The 11,616-nt window shown below is 48.0% G+C and overlaps 1 long non-coding RNA gene across 2 annotated transcripts; it reads right to left on the bottom strand.

The window, feature by feature from the left end:
- Positions 1-3,158: 3,158 nt before the first annotated feature.
- LOC131493498 (uncharacterized) lies at positions 3,159-11,378 on the bottom strand. 2 transcript variants are annotated; one of them, XR_009252709.1, is made up of 5 exons: positions 6,834-7,267; positions 5,460-6,796; positions 5,300-5,334; positions 4,457-4,577; positions 3,159-3,470 (listed from the first exon to the last, which is right to left on the bottom strand). It is a non-coding gene; the product is annotated as an uncharacterized LOC131493498 (long non-coding RNA). The 2 variants fall into 2 exon arrangements; XR_009252710.1 differs by lacking the exons at positions 5,460-6,796; positions 6,834-7,267 and adding an exon at positions 11,331-11,378.
- Between the last annotated feature and the right edge of the window lie 238 nt (positions 11,379-11,616).

Raw genomic sequence — 11,616 nt, 5'->3', positions numbered from 1 at the left:
GGAGCACCTGGGTGGCTCAGGCGGTTGAGAGCCCAACTCTTGATCTCGGCTCAGGTCATGGTCCAGGGTCATGGGATCAAGCCCCGCGTCAGGCTCTGCCCTGAGCATGGAGCCTGCTTCAGATTCTCTCTGCCCCTCTCCCCTGCTTGCGCTCTCTCGCTCGAAAATAAACAGTAATTAAGAAATAATAATAAAGTAGATTTTTAAAAAAGAGTTTAACTACTACTTAAATACTGACTTGAAGACAATACATGTTATATGAAATGGGAATGAGAGAGGAAAGAAAACAAGGACATTTGCTCGATATGTGTATATTATGTATATGTATACATACGTCCATAAGTGTATGTGTATACACACCAGTGTATTCATAACAAGTAAGGAGGAAATAATCATAATTACAGTCCTTGTTTCTGTAATTGGTCCCATGGTAGTAGCAGGTAGTCATAACTGCTCGTTCTGTATTCCCTCTGCTTTCATCAAGAACCTCAGCTGGTTGTGATTCTTTACCCCGCAGCATGCCACAAACTTTCATTCCCGAAGGATCTAGGCCATGAGTCATCCTGGCTGGATTGGGTTGATGTAGTTTGCCATCGGCCTTAATCACGGAGCCTGGTATTATGAAGAGGGGCCCTGAAGGATCTCCCTCTTTTCACACATAGTCCTCACCTCCACTGTGGAGTCTGGTTTCTCCTTGGAAGTCTGGATCAGTCACCCCAGCCAGCCCCCCGTTGACTCCCTTCTTGGCCTGTTGACTCCAAGACACGAGGAGCCCGTGGTGGCAGTCCTGAGTTCCAGGTCAGGGGAATCACTGTCATGTGTCCCAGTAGAAGCGCTCCTTCCTTGGAGCTAAGGCCTCCGGTTAGGCCAGCAGAGCAAAAAAGTTGTGGGAGCAGGAGACAAAATTTATTTTGCTAGGGGTAAGTAACAGCGCTAGAGGGAATGGTGAGTGGCACCACTCCCATTTCCGGCCCTTGATTCCTGAACTGGGAATCCTGACTCTATGAGAAATAGTACCACAGACTGGATGCCCAGATTCAGAGCATCCACAGCCTTCTGGAGAACCTTGCCCCAGACCTGCAAGGTACGGCCACCTGGCTGGTGCTGTAATTGAGACTTCAAAAGGCCACTCCACCAGCCCGTGAAGCCAGCTGCTTCAGCGAGGCGGCGAAAATGTACCACGGAAGCCGCAGATGTGGCCTGCATGAGCGCTGTCCCTGGGAAGGAGCCAGGCCGCGGGCCTGCTTCCTTTGGAACGGACCGCCTCATGTCCTGGGCCCCACAATGCCCAACGTGACTTGATTGCTCCATTTGATAAATCCTGGAGGGTGTGGTGCTCTGTGGGCTTTCTCTTTTCAGAGGTGTTTCTGAGCACCTGAGATCGGGAACTGTGTCTTATGTCTGGAATAAGTGCCTAACAGAAAGGCTGGAATCTATTAGGTGTCATGGACAATGAGCCCTAGATGAATTTTGTCAATCTGGTCATGGCTTCGCTCGCCCAAACCTCTGAATTCAAACACAGCAGTAAACTCAAGACACAAGAACAAACCCTGTGTTAAATTCTTTCGATCTATTAAGAATATTTTGGGGCACCTGGGTGGCTCAGTTGGTCAGGCGACGGACTTCTGCAAGTAATGATCTTGCAGTTTGTGGGTTCGAGCCCCGTTGGGCTGTGTGCTGACAGCTCGGAGCCTGGAGCCTGCTTCGGATTCTGTGTCTCCCTCTCTCTCTGCCCCTCCCTGCTCGTGCTGTCACAAAAACAAAGAATATTTTAACATGGCTCTTTCAATCACCCACATTCAGGTACTGACCTCACTACCATCGGTGTGTTTGGAAGTATCTTTCTGAGTTCCAGTGGAGATACAGTGGCTCAAACCACTTTGTAACTGAAGCGGAAACTACACTCGGGGAGCAGAAGTGACTTCCGTTCTCCACTGCAAGTCAGGGCAGATCAGAACCCAGGGCCTGGCTCTGTGACCTCGCTCACCTTCACCCAGACCCAAGTCCAGTTGTCTCCACCACCTAACCTCTGTGAGCCCTCAGAAAGGTTCTCGTTTCCCATTCCGGTCCCTCTGGTTCTGTGAGCTAGAATGCTCTGGCTCTGTGCCGGAAAGCCTGCAAAGAAATTCAGTTGCAGGCAGTTTAGGGAGAGGCTGGGTTTTTTTGTTTTTCATTTTATGTCCTACAAGTACCTTCCCAGCAATCCACGTTTAATGATACCTGGGAGTGTTGGCAGTGATGAAGTTTGGAGATGTAACAGAGGAACGGGGAGCAGCTTGGGTTCAGAATTAGCGAGTTGAACTTTCGTGCAGGCTACAGGGGCTTGTTTTCTCTGTAGCAAATTCTTTGTAAGTCATACCCACAAGGACTTTCACCCACATCACTTCTTTTGCCGAGTGTGCCCATCCTGTGACTAACCCCTGATGCCTGCAAGGTGGCAGAAAGTGGCCTGGAGCCCAGACTACCGGGAGTAAGCCTGTGAGCCCGCCTTGGCCCAGGTTCTATCCCTGTGCCTCATCCGTGGCTCCTGCTCTGCCCCCAGGCGTCTCACCCATCTTTACCTTCAGGGTCCTGCATTGCCGAGGACCTTGCTGTGGCCCTGGTACCCTCCATGAGAAGTGTCTGCTGTCGCCTGTGGGAGAGAATCGCCCTACAGAAACCTACGTCCTCGGAGCCAACATAGTGCCCAGGGGTCTGGAAGAAATCAGCGTCTGGACTGACGGCGTGCCCTCAGATGTTAGCACCTGCCAGGGTTTGAAAACTGGTTCTGAGGCTTGGTTAAACCCAAAGGAGGATGTCCATTTTTTTCAGAGTCTCAAGGAGAGGGCTCCGTGTAATACAATCCAGGCAGAATTAAGCACCAGGAAAAAGTTTCTCTCATTCAGAGATGCCGTGTTTCCCTTTGAGCCTAGGGTGCTGGGAAGCTTAGTCTAAACCTAGTTTCCAGATGCTTTTATTTTTCCACCCCAAGCATCTGGCACAACATCCCTTCTTGTTCAACTGGCAGCATGCCTTTTTCTCTATTACTCTTAACTCTCCTTCTTATACTGCAATAGAATATTACAAGTTTACTCGTCCCAAGTCCCCAAGTGACTACTACACAAATTTAAGTAATTTAAGTACATGACCAACAACAAAAATGCCAGAGGCAGAGAGGATTATTTTCCTCTTGCATATTTATCCAAAAGTACATAAATATGTGGTACCTAACATGATATAAACATGATTTGAACCTGACTTGAATAATGGATTCTACCAAGAAAGAAATACTACGAATGAAGATTTTTGTGCCAAGTCCAGGGCTTTTGGTTACGTCACAGAATCACGGTGGCAGGGGGTTCGAGTTGGCATTCAAGTTACATTCTTCACAACACTGGATGCTGGGATAGGACCCATTGGTGGAGTCTGTGGTCATCGTGACTGTGGCCTCATTATCATTGATGGTCAGAGCCAAATATGCCTTTGAACATCTTAAGAAAAGACATACACAGAGCATGAGATTAGAATTTTTCTTCTGCATCCATTTGTCACAATTGTCAGGGGTACCTGGGAAGTTTAGGGCTGGAGCCAATCAAATGCATGCCACCAGCCCCAAACTAGAGTTCTCTGGCCCTGTCCCAAGTTCCTGTCTAACCCCCTCCTCTCTTAGGGTTGTTAGAAATGTAAAATCAGGTTGCAGCAAATAAGGGAGAGTGAACTGCAAGCGTGGATCACCCAGCAGACCGCTGCAGGCCCATCAAGTGCAGAGCATGATCGGGAAGGTGCCACCGAGGGCCGCCCCCCAGGTTCTGGAATTTACCTTCTAGCTCACAGGCTTAACTTCCCTAGGATGGGAACAGCACTGCTTCTGAGGACCCATCTCTCCCCCATTGGAAGATTCCTCTCTCCCAAAGGTAGTTATCTTTAGTCTGATCTATACTCCCTTGTGTGGGCGTGCCCCAGAATCTTCCTACAGCTCAGCTCCCCCACAATCCTACAGGCCCACCTCCGTGTCCCCTAGGCCAAGCATAGTGAATGAGACAACACAGTGAGAGGTCCCCCAACGCAGGTAAGAGAGTGAGAGAACACTGTGAGAGAGGTTCAGCCTATCCTCTGAGTGAGTCTAAGACCCAGACTTGTCAGAGCCTCCCCCACAGTCTGCAGTGTCTGGGACAGAGGGAGGGCCCAGCCAACGTGCTGAATAAACTGGCTGAGGGTCACACTGAGAGGGTAGGTGAAGCAAAGCAGCACCCAGCCACCCAGCCGAGAACATTCTACTTATGAGCTCACAGCCCTAAGCCAGAAGGGGAAAAAAACCAAGGTTCTACACTCACCTGCCTTTGCCTTTTCCAACCCACTTGCCCTTCCTGGCCTCACCCAGGGTGGGGCCACAGGGCAAGGAATGACCTTGCTCAAGCAGAGAGCCCCAGGTATCCTATTTGAGGGGGTATTTTTCACTCTTACCCACATCACTCACTTCAATGCGTTGGCTACTTTGTAGTAAAGACAGATGACAACAGCCATCAGCACAAATGTGACAATCAGTAAGCCGCCACCAAGGGCGATGATAATCTTGAGGTCAAGCATCTCACACACACCTGGGCAGAGAAGTGTGGGTGAGCAGCGAACGTGGCTTCCCTCCCCACACACCCACCTAGCACACACTTCCTTCGGCGGGGGAATCATGAGCCCCAAACCACAAAGCCTTACATGTGTAAAACATGCAGGAATCTTCCCGGGGAGGCCTAAGAGCACAGGCTGACCCAGAGGGGAAAGGGTTTATCTGTGGATGAAACGCAACTGAAATACAAAGTCCAGAGAGAAGGAAATCAGCAGAGAAAACAGGAAGAATTTCTCCCTTTCACAGGCCCGCTCTTGAGCAGGTAGTTTTACTCCCAAACACCTGGGTCTTGTGAAATATATTACCTGATAGAGTCGAGAGTGACCCCGTGCTGTTCATCAAGTTTAAAACTTGCCATTTCTGAGAATGACTAGGGAGATGTCTTTTTTCTTTCTTCCCCAAATATCATGCTGTGCAATGCTGAGACTACGCAAACCCACACTGTAAATAATATGCTTTAAGAGGAAAAGGTCTTAATTCTCCCACTCCGACGGTCATCTTATGGTTTAAGGAGATTCTAGGAGCCCTTATCCTTCATTCTGTCTCTTGAGGACACCACAGGCCCTTTGGCCATTTTTTTTTTGCTAAATACTGCCAGGGAGAGGTGTCTGGGATCAGCAAGTTGTTTAACACTCTGAAATTGGGGAACAGGGAGGCAAGAAAGAAGCATAAATAATTTTAAGTGCTGAGCATACTTACGACAATTAACCTGTCCAGATCTGGATGAAGGCCAACTAGTAAAAAAAAAAAAAAAATTTTAATTTAGGGAAGACGATATTTTATGAAACCTGTAATTTGAGAAAGAAGGATCGAATCATCCTTGCTAGGAGGAATTAAGATCCAAGGTTGAAGAACTCACTTTAGAAGCGCAGCCACTGTCCAGCCCCATGTCCTATGCCACAGGCATGTGACATCGACTCTCGGGATACCAGCTCTTCACGGAGTTCTGAATTCTGTTCCATGTGTGGGTACATGTTAGCACCCAGGAAATAGAAACACCATTTTGAGCCATTTAATTCTAAGTCTTTCCCTTTTCAGGTCTTACTTCCCTCACACTGATTTTCAGGATTTGACTGCTCCTCAAAAGCAGGTTTAAGATTTCAATTAAAAAAAAATAAATAAAAAGATAGAAATACAGGGAGGCTTGGAGCACCTGGGTGGTTCAGTCGGTTAGATGTCTGACTCTTGATCTTGGGTCAGGTCATGATCTCACGGTTCATGGGATTGAGCCCCAAGTCAGGCTCTGTGCTGACAGTGCGGAGCCTGCTTAGGATTCTCTCTCTCCCCCTCTTTCTGCCCCTCCCCTGCTCGCACACAAGTACATGTACACACAATCTCTCTCAAAATAAACAAACATTTTTTAAAAAAGATATGGGGAGGCTACAAATCTTTTTACACTTCAAAGTTCAGTTATAGAAGACTGGTTGACTTTATGCTATAGCTACACAATGAAATAACATAATGCCACTTACTAGGATTCAAGTATATGCTCATTGACATTGGAAGATGTTCACACTTGATTGGTGAGATACAAGGGTCACAAAAATGAAAAGTTGAATAGGACATCTGTTTTAGTCAGCTGTGTATGACAGAGGCCCACAGCCAGCCAATCTAGTAACATTAAGAGGAGACTCTGGGTGCAGACGGGACGGCTTGGACTTGTTTCTCCCTGCCTCTCTATCTGAAGTATAACTGTAACCCCTGGAAAAAAAACAAGAGTCAAAGAAGAACTCTGCAAGTGGGAAAGAAGAAGGCCAACAGGGTAGGGACCCCGGGCCTGGAAGAGCAACACAACAGCGGAACAGAAACAGGTGATCCAGGCCGGTGTCTTCCAACTCTGAATCTGGCAACAGAAGGTGGCGCCAGTGGGTGTGCTGCTGTGGGATTTAATGCAAGACAAGCGAACATCCTCAAGCTAGCGCCGCCACAGTGGTAAGGTGCGTGGTGTGGCAGCCCCAACTGACAGTAAAAGCTCAGGGGAAGTGACCTGCTTCCTCACTGGTCCCAAGACTCCGCTCTTCTGGGGGACACTAGGATGGCCAGTTGACGGCCCAAAGGGGATCCACCATAAGAAGCATCTTTGTCCCTGTGGGCCAGATTCCCTTCTCCCACTTAGATCTACCAGATGGCGCTAGCCTGGGGAGTCTTCTGCCCCTTCTGGCAGCACTGTCAGGGACCTGGGGGTCCCTACAGAAACTGGGCAGTTTCTGTACTGCCAGAAGCGGGGCAGCACTACAGAAACTGAACAGATAAAACAGCACTGCAAAGCCTCTGGACATTAAATTGTCATTGGAACGTCGCCCCACAAAAGTAGACCAGGACCTGCATGCTAAATCTAAGCAGGGTGACTGCCTGATAAAATTAAAGATCTAAGTAGTACTTAGCCAAAACAGCCAGGATCAATGGAAAATCACCTGTAGGACCAAGAAACAGAGAAGTAACACCTGAATGAGAGAGGACCGTAAACTGATGCTATCAGCAAGATGAATCACATGTTGGAGTTATCCAAAAAGGATTTAAAGCAGACATTATAAAAAAGCTTCAACAATCAGTAACAAATCTTCTTGAAACAATCAAAATATAGAAATCTCATCAAAGAAATGGAAGTTATAACAAAAGAACTAGGTGGAAATTACAGAACTGAAATGTACATTAACAGAAATTCAAAAAAAAAAGCAAAAAGCCTCACTGAATCGACTCACTAGCAGACGGAGATGCCAGGACCAAATCAGTGAACTTAGGACAGAGCAAGAAATGTACCCGGTCTGAACAAAAATTTGACAAAACCTCAGGGACCTGGGGGGCCATGACAAAAGATCCAAAATTTATGTCATCAGGGTCTCAGAAGGAGAGGAGAAAGGATGGGGCTGGGTTTCCAAAGAAATAATCGCTAAACACTTGTCAAATCTGGCAAAAGACACAGATTCAAGAAGCTGAGAAAAGTCCAAACAGGATAAAGTCAAGAAAATCCATGGCGAGACACATTGTAATTAAACTTACAAAAACTAAAGACAGAGAAACAAACTTGAAAGCAGCGAGAGAGAAACAACACACTGCCTACAGGGGAACACACCAATTCAAACAATGGACTTCTCATCTGTAACCTCAGAAGCCAGACAGATGTAGCACATGACATTTCTCAAGCACTGAATGAGAAGAACTTCAAATTCTATACCCAGCAAAACTACCCTTAAGGAATGGACAGGGGGTAGGAAAGATGTTCTCAGATGAAGAAAAAGAATTTGTTCCAAACAGATCTACCCCTTAAAGAACGCTTAAGAGAAAAATAAAGTGAAAATCAATGAGCAAGTGATGGGGATGGAGAGGAGTAATTTAGGGAGGATCATCAAGAAAGGCCTTTCTGAGGAGGCGATATTTCAGGAGAGGCCTGGAAAAAGGGAGAGGGCAAGCTGAGGAAGTGCATTCCAGGCAAAGAAAATACTGAGGACAGACTCCTGAGACTGTAATGGGTTTGGTGTGCTCAAGGAACAAGACAAAGGCTGTTGGGGTAGAGTGGGATGCGTGCAGGGGAGTGGCAGGAGACCAGTCGGAAAGATTAGCCAAGGATACAATTTGGTGGGGGTTTAAAGCCCTAGTGAAAAGCCTAGACTTTTGCCAGTTATAGAACATTTTTGCAGTGTGTCGGGGTTTTAGGAAGGAACCCATGTAAGCTGGCTACAGAGCCTGTGAACCATTGACATAGACCAATGGTTCTCAAAATGAGCGGGCTTCCATGCCAGCTGGAGGGCTTCAGGAAATGCAATGGATAGCCCCACCCTCAGAGTTTCTGATTCAGTATGAAGTGGGGTCCAAGAATCTGCATTTTAAGTAAGTTCCAAGGTAATGCTTGATGCTGTGGTTTCCTGAACTAGACTTGAGAACCACTGCTCAACATGATTGTGACTTCCCTTATGCACTTAAGACATGATATAGAAGAGGGACTTCAAAATTGCCCGAATAGTAATGATATTAAGAACCATGTGGGGGCGCCTGGGTGGCTCAGTCGGTTAAGCGGCCGACTTCGGCTCAGGTCATGATCTCACAGTCCGTGAGTTCGAGCCCCGCGTCGGGCTCTGTGCTGACAGCTCAGAGCCTGGAGCCTGTTTCAGATTCTGTGTCTCCCTCTCTCTCTGCCCCTCCCCTGTTCATGCTCTGTCTCTCTCTGTCTCAAAAATAAATAAACGTTAAAAAAAAAAATTAAAAAAAAAAAAAAAGAACCATGTGTGTCGGGGCACCTGGGTGGCTCAGTAGGTTAAGCGTCCAACTTTGGCTTAGGTCAAGATCTCACAGTTCATGGGTTTGAGCCCCGTGCTGGGCTCTGTGCTGACAGCTCGGAGCCTGGCGCCTGCTTCAGATTCTGTGTCTCCCTCTCTCTCTGCCCCTCCCCTGCTTGCACTCTCTCTCTCTCAAAATAAATAAACATTAACACACACACACACACACACACACACACACACACACGTCATTCTTACTGTTTAAGAAGACAAAAAGAGAACACGGTAGAGAAAGGGAAAGAAGAATTTAACATTTGCCATATAACATCTTCTATATACCAGGGGCGTCATGTTCAGAATATTATAAGCCTTATCCCATAGCATGAAGGAGGCTGTGAGATCTCCCCTTTTATGGAAGAGAAAACAGGTCAAGAAAAAGGCAGAATCACTCATCCAATGTTACACAGCAGGTGAGGGACTAAGGTGGAAGGAGACTTCAGATCTGCTCACCCTGGTGTATTTTCCTCTAAGCCATCTTGAAAATATGTCTTCCAAGGGAATTTGGAGAAACACTGTCAAAATGGTAGAAAACCATGTAAAAGATGCTACGTTTGCTTTACCTTGACAGAGGTGGCCATTAAAGAAGAGCTGTTCCTTTTCACAGCCTTGGATTTCAAATGTCAAAGGGAATCAGCTCGAAGTAGGAAGATCCCACCCCACAATCCACACGGGCCTAGGGAACAGGAGAGGTGGATTCCAGGCCCACCTTCCTCCCTTGACTTGTCAAAATTGTTGGCAAAGCCATTCAGCTCCCTGGACCCATTTCAAGACAGTGGGCGCTGTGTGGTTTGACAATGGTGGCAGTGGCGGCAGCTGCTAGGCTTTGAGACGTTCCAACGTAAACAGACACATCACGCGTTGTAACTTGCGATAACGTAAGCAGTCGGTCCCTCTGCTGGTGGCTCATCTCCAGCTACACGTGTACTCTCTTCACAGTTTTCATCCCCATGGAAAGTGTGAAAGTGAAAACATTAACATTTTTGATGGAAACTCTACCAACAGGTCTCTGCTAGGGAAAGTCTGCAGGAAAAATAACTACGCTCCATTTGAGTCATTTCATGGTTCAGAAATTCTGACTCTCAAGAAGTCAAAGTTGCCTGAATCTTGCCCTACTTCTCTTCTGAAACCCCTGGTTCTCATTTAAACATAAACTTTCAGGAGCATCTCCTAGATACACAAGGCTAACACAGACACCTGCCCTGGGTGTTTGAAATCGTGAGTCTGTTTCTTCAGAGACAGCCATTCATTAAAGCAGGGGTTCTCTGACTCGTGTGCATAAAAATCACCTGGAGAGCTTGTGAAATCTAATTCCTGGGCCCCACCACAGATTCTGGTTCACTGGTTCTGGCATGGAGCCCATGACTTTGCCTTTCTAACCAGCTCCCACGCGAGGCAGATGGACGGGGCTGATCGGACGGCTACGTGTTGAGGTGTACTGTGTGACAGACCGAAGCAGACTCTCCAGGTTCAGCTGTTTCATAATAACCCTGAGATCCTTTGAAATGCCTACTCCTCCCTGCAATGCCATTTCAGTCCTTGAAATGTCTGCTCCTCCCTCCGGTCTCATTCATAAGATCTGCGTTGGGACTGGAGAAACTTCAAGTTTGACAGCTTCCCCAAGCGATTCTGATGAAGACTGGAGAGCAAATGATGAGAAATACAGACCTAATTTCTTAGGCAGTCAGATGTTACATGGTTCTGCATTCACAGCACCCAGATTCCGCTGCAACCCAAAGCAGAATGCCAAGAAACTCTGCAAGTGGGTTCAGGAGCAAAGCTCCACTCTGGTTTGTTTTCTGAGGCCCAGAGTTGAGTATGTCACCCTCCTCGTAAACTGCTGAATCCTTGGTGTGGGCGGATCTCCAGAGTGGAGCAGTCAGGGCTCTCCGAAGCCAGACCCGGGCCACCTTTTCGGGCCTTACCTCTAGCCACTACCTGACCTGCATCCTCGGCTTTAGCCGGCCCACACCATTTTGCACCCCCCTAAAAGGAGCCTTCGGTGTTGGCTGTCTGTGTTTCACTTGTCCGGCTGCTTGCTTACTTACTGGGGAGGGGAGGGGAGGGACCGAGGGTGTCTTCACGAAGGCTGCATCCGAGCTGAGCTGTGAACCACAGTGTAGGGTAGGGAGGGGCGGGAAGCAGGGGAGGAGGGCTCCCGTCTGCTGGCATCAACAGTCTGAGGAGCCACGGGAGGGAAGGACAGTGGGGAACAGTAGGTCAGGCGGAGGTGGCTGATGAGGCTGGAAAGCTAGGCTGGGGCCAAATGAGGAGGAGCCTCAAACACTTGACTCTGCGGCCACACCTGAAGATGAGTGACAGGGCCGCAGCCCTGCACCGAAAAGACTGACAATCCAGTGATATGGGATGGAGACCTCAACGCACCCCCATGGGGAGGAGGGAGATAGAAAAACACTCCAAGTGGTAAAAATGTGCAAATGAAAAGACATAACCCTCACCTCGATTTAATTTCTTGATCACCACACATCCCCTGCAGCTACTTTAAATTTTTTTTTTTTTTTTTTCAACGTTTTTTATTTATTTTTGGGACAGAGAGAGACAGAGCATGAACGGGGGAGGGGCAGAGAGAGAGGGAGACACAGAATCGGAAACAGGCTCCAGGCTCTGAGCCATCAGCCCAGAGCCTGACGCGGGGCTCGAACTCACAGACCGCGAGATCGTGACCTGGCTGAAGTCGGACGCTTAACCGACTGCGCCACCCAGGCGCCCCCCCCTGCAGCTACT

Source organism: Neofelis nebulosa, chromosome 13 (genome assembly GCF_028018385.1).
Source record: "Neofelis nebulosa isolate mNeoNeb1 chromosome 13, mNeoNeb1.pri, whole genome shotgun sequence".
Classification (NCBI taxonomy): Eukaryota; Metazoa; Chordata; class Mammalia; order Carnivora; family Felidae; genus Neofelis; species Neofelis nebulosa.
The sequence above is the reverse complement of the archived record's forward strand: the minus strand, read 5'-3'. Positions and strand labels throughout refer to the sequence as shown.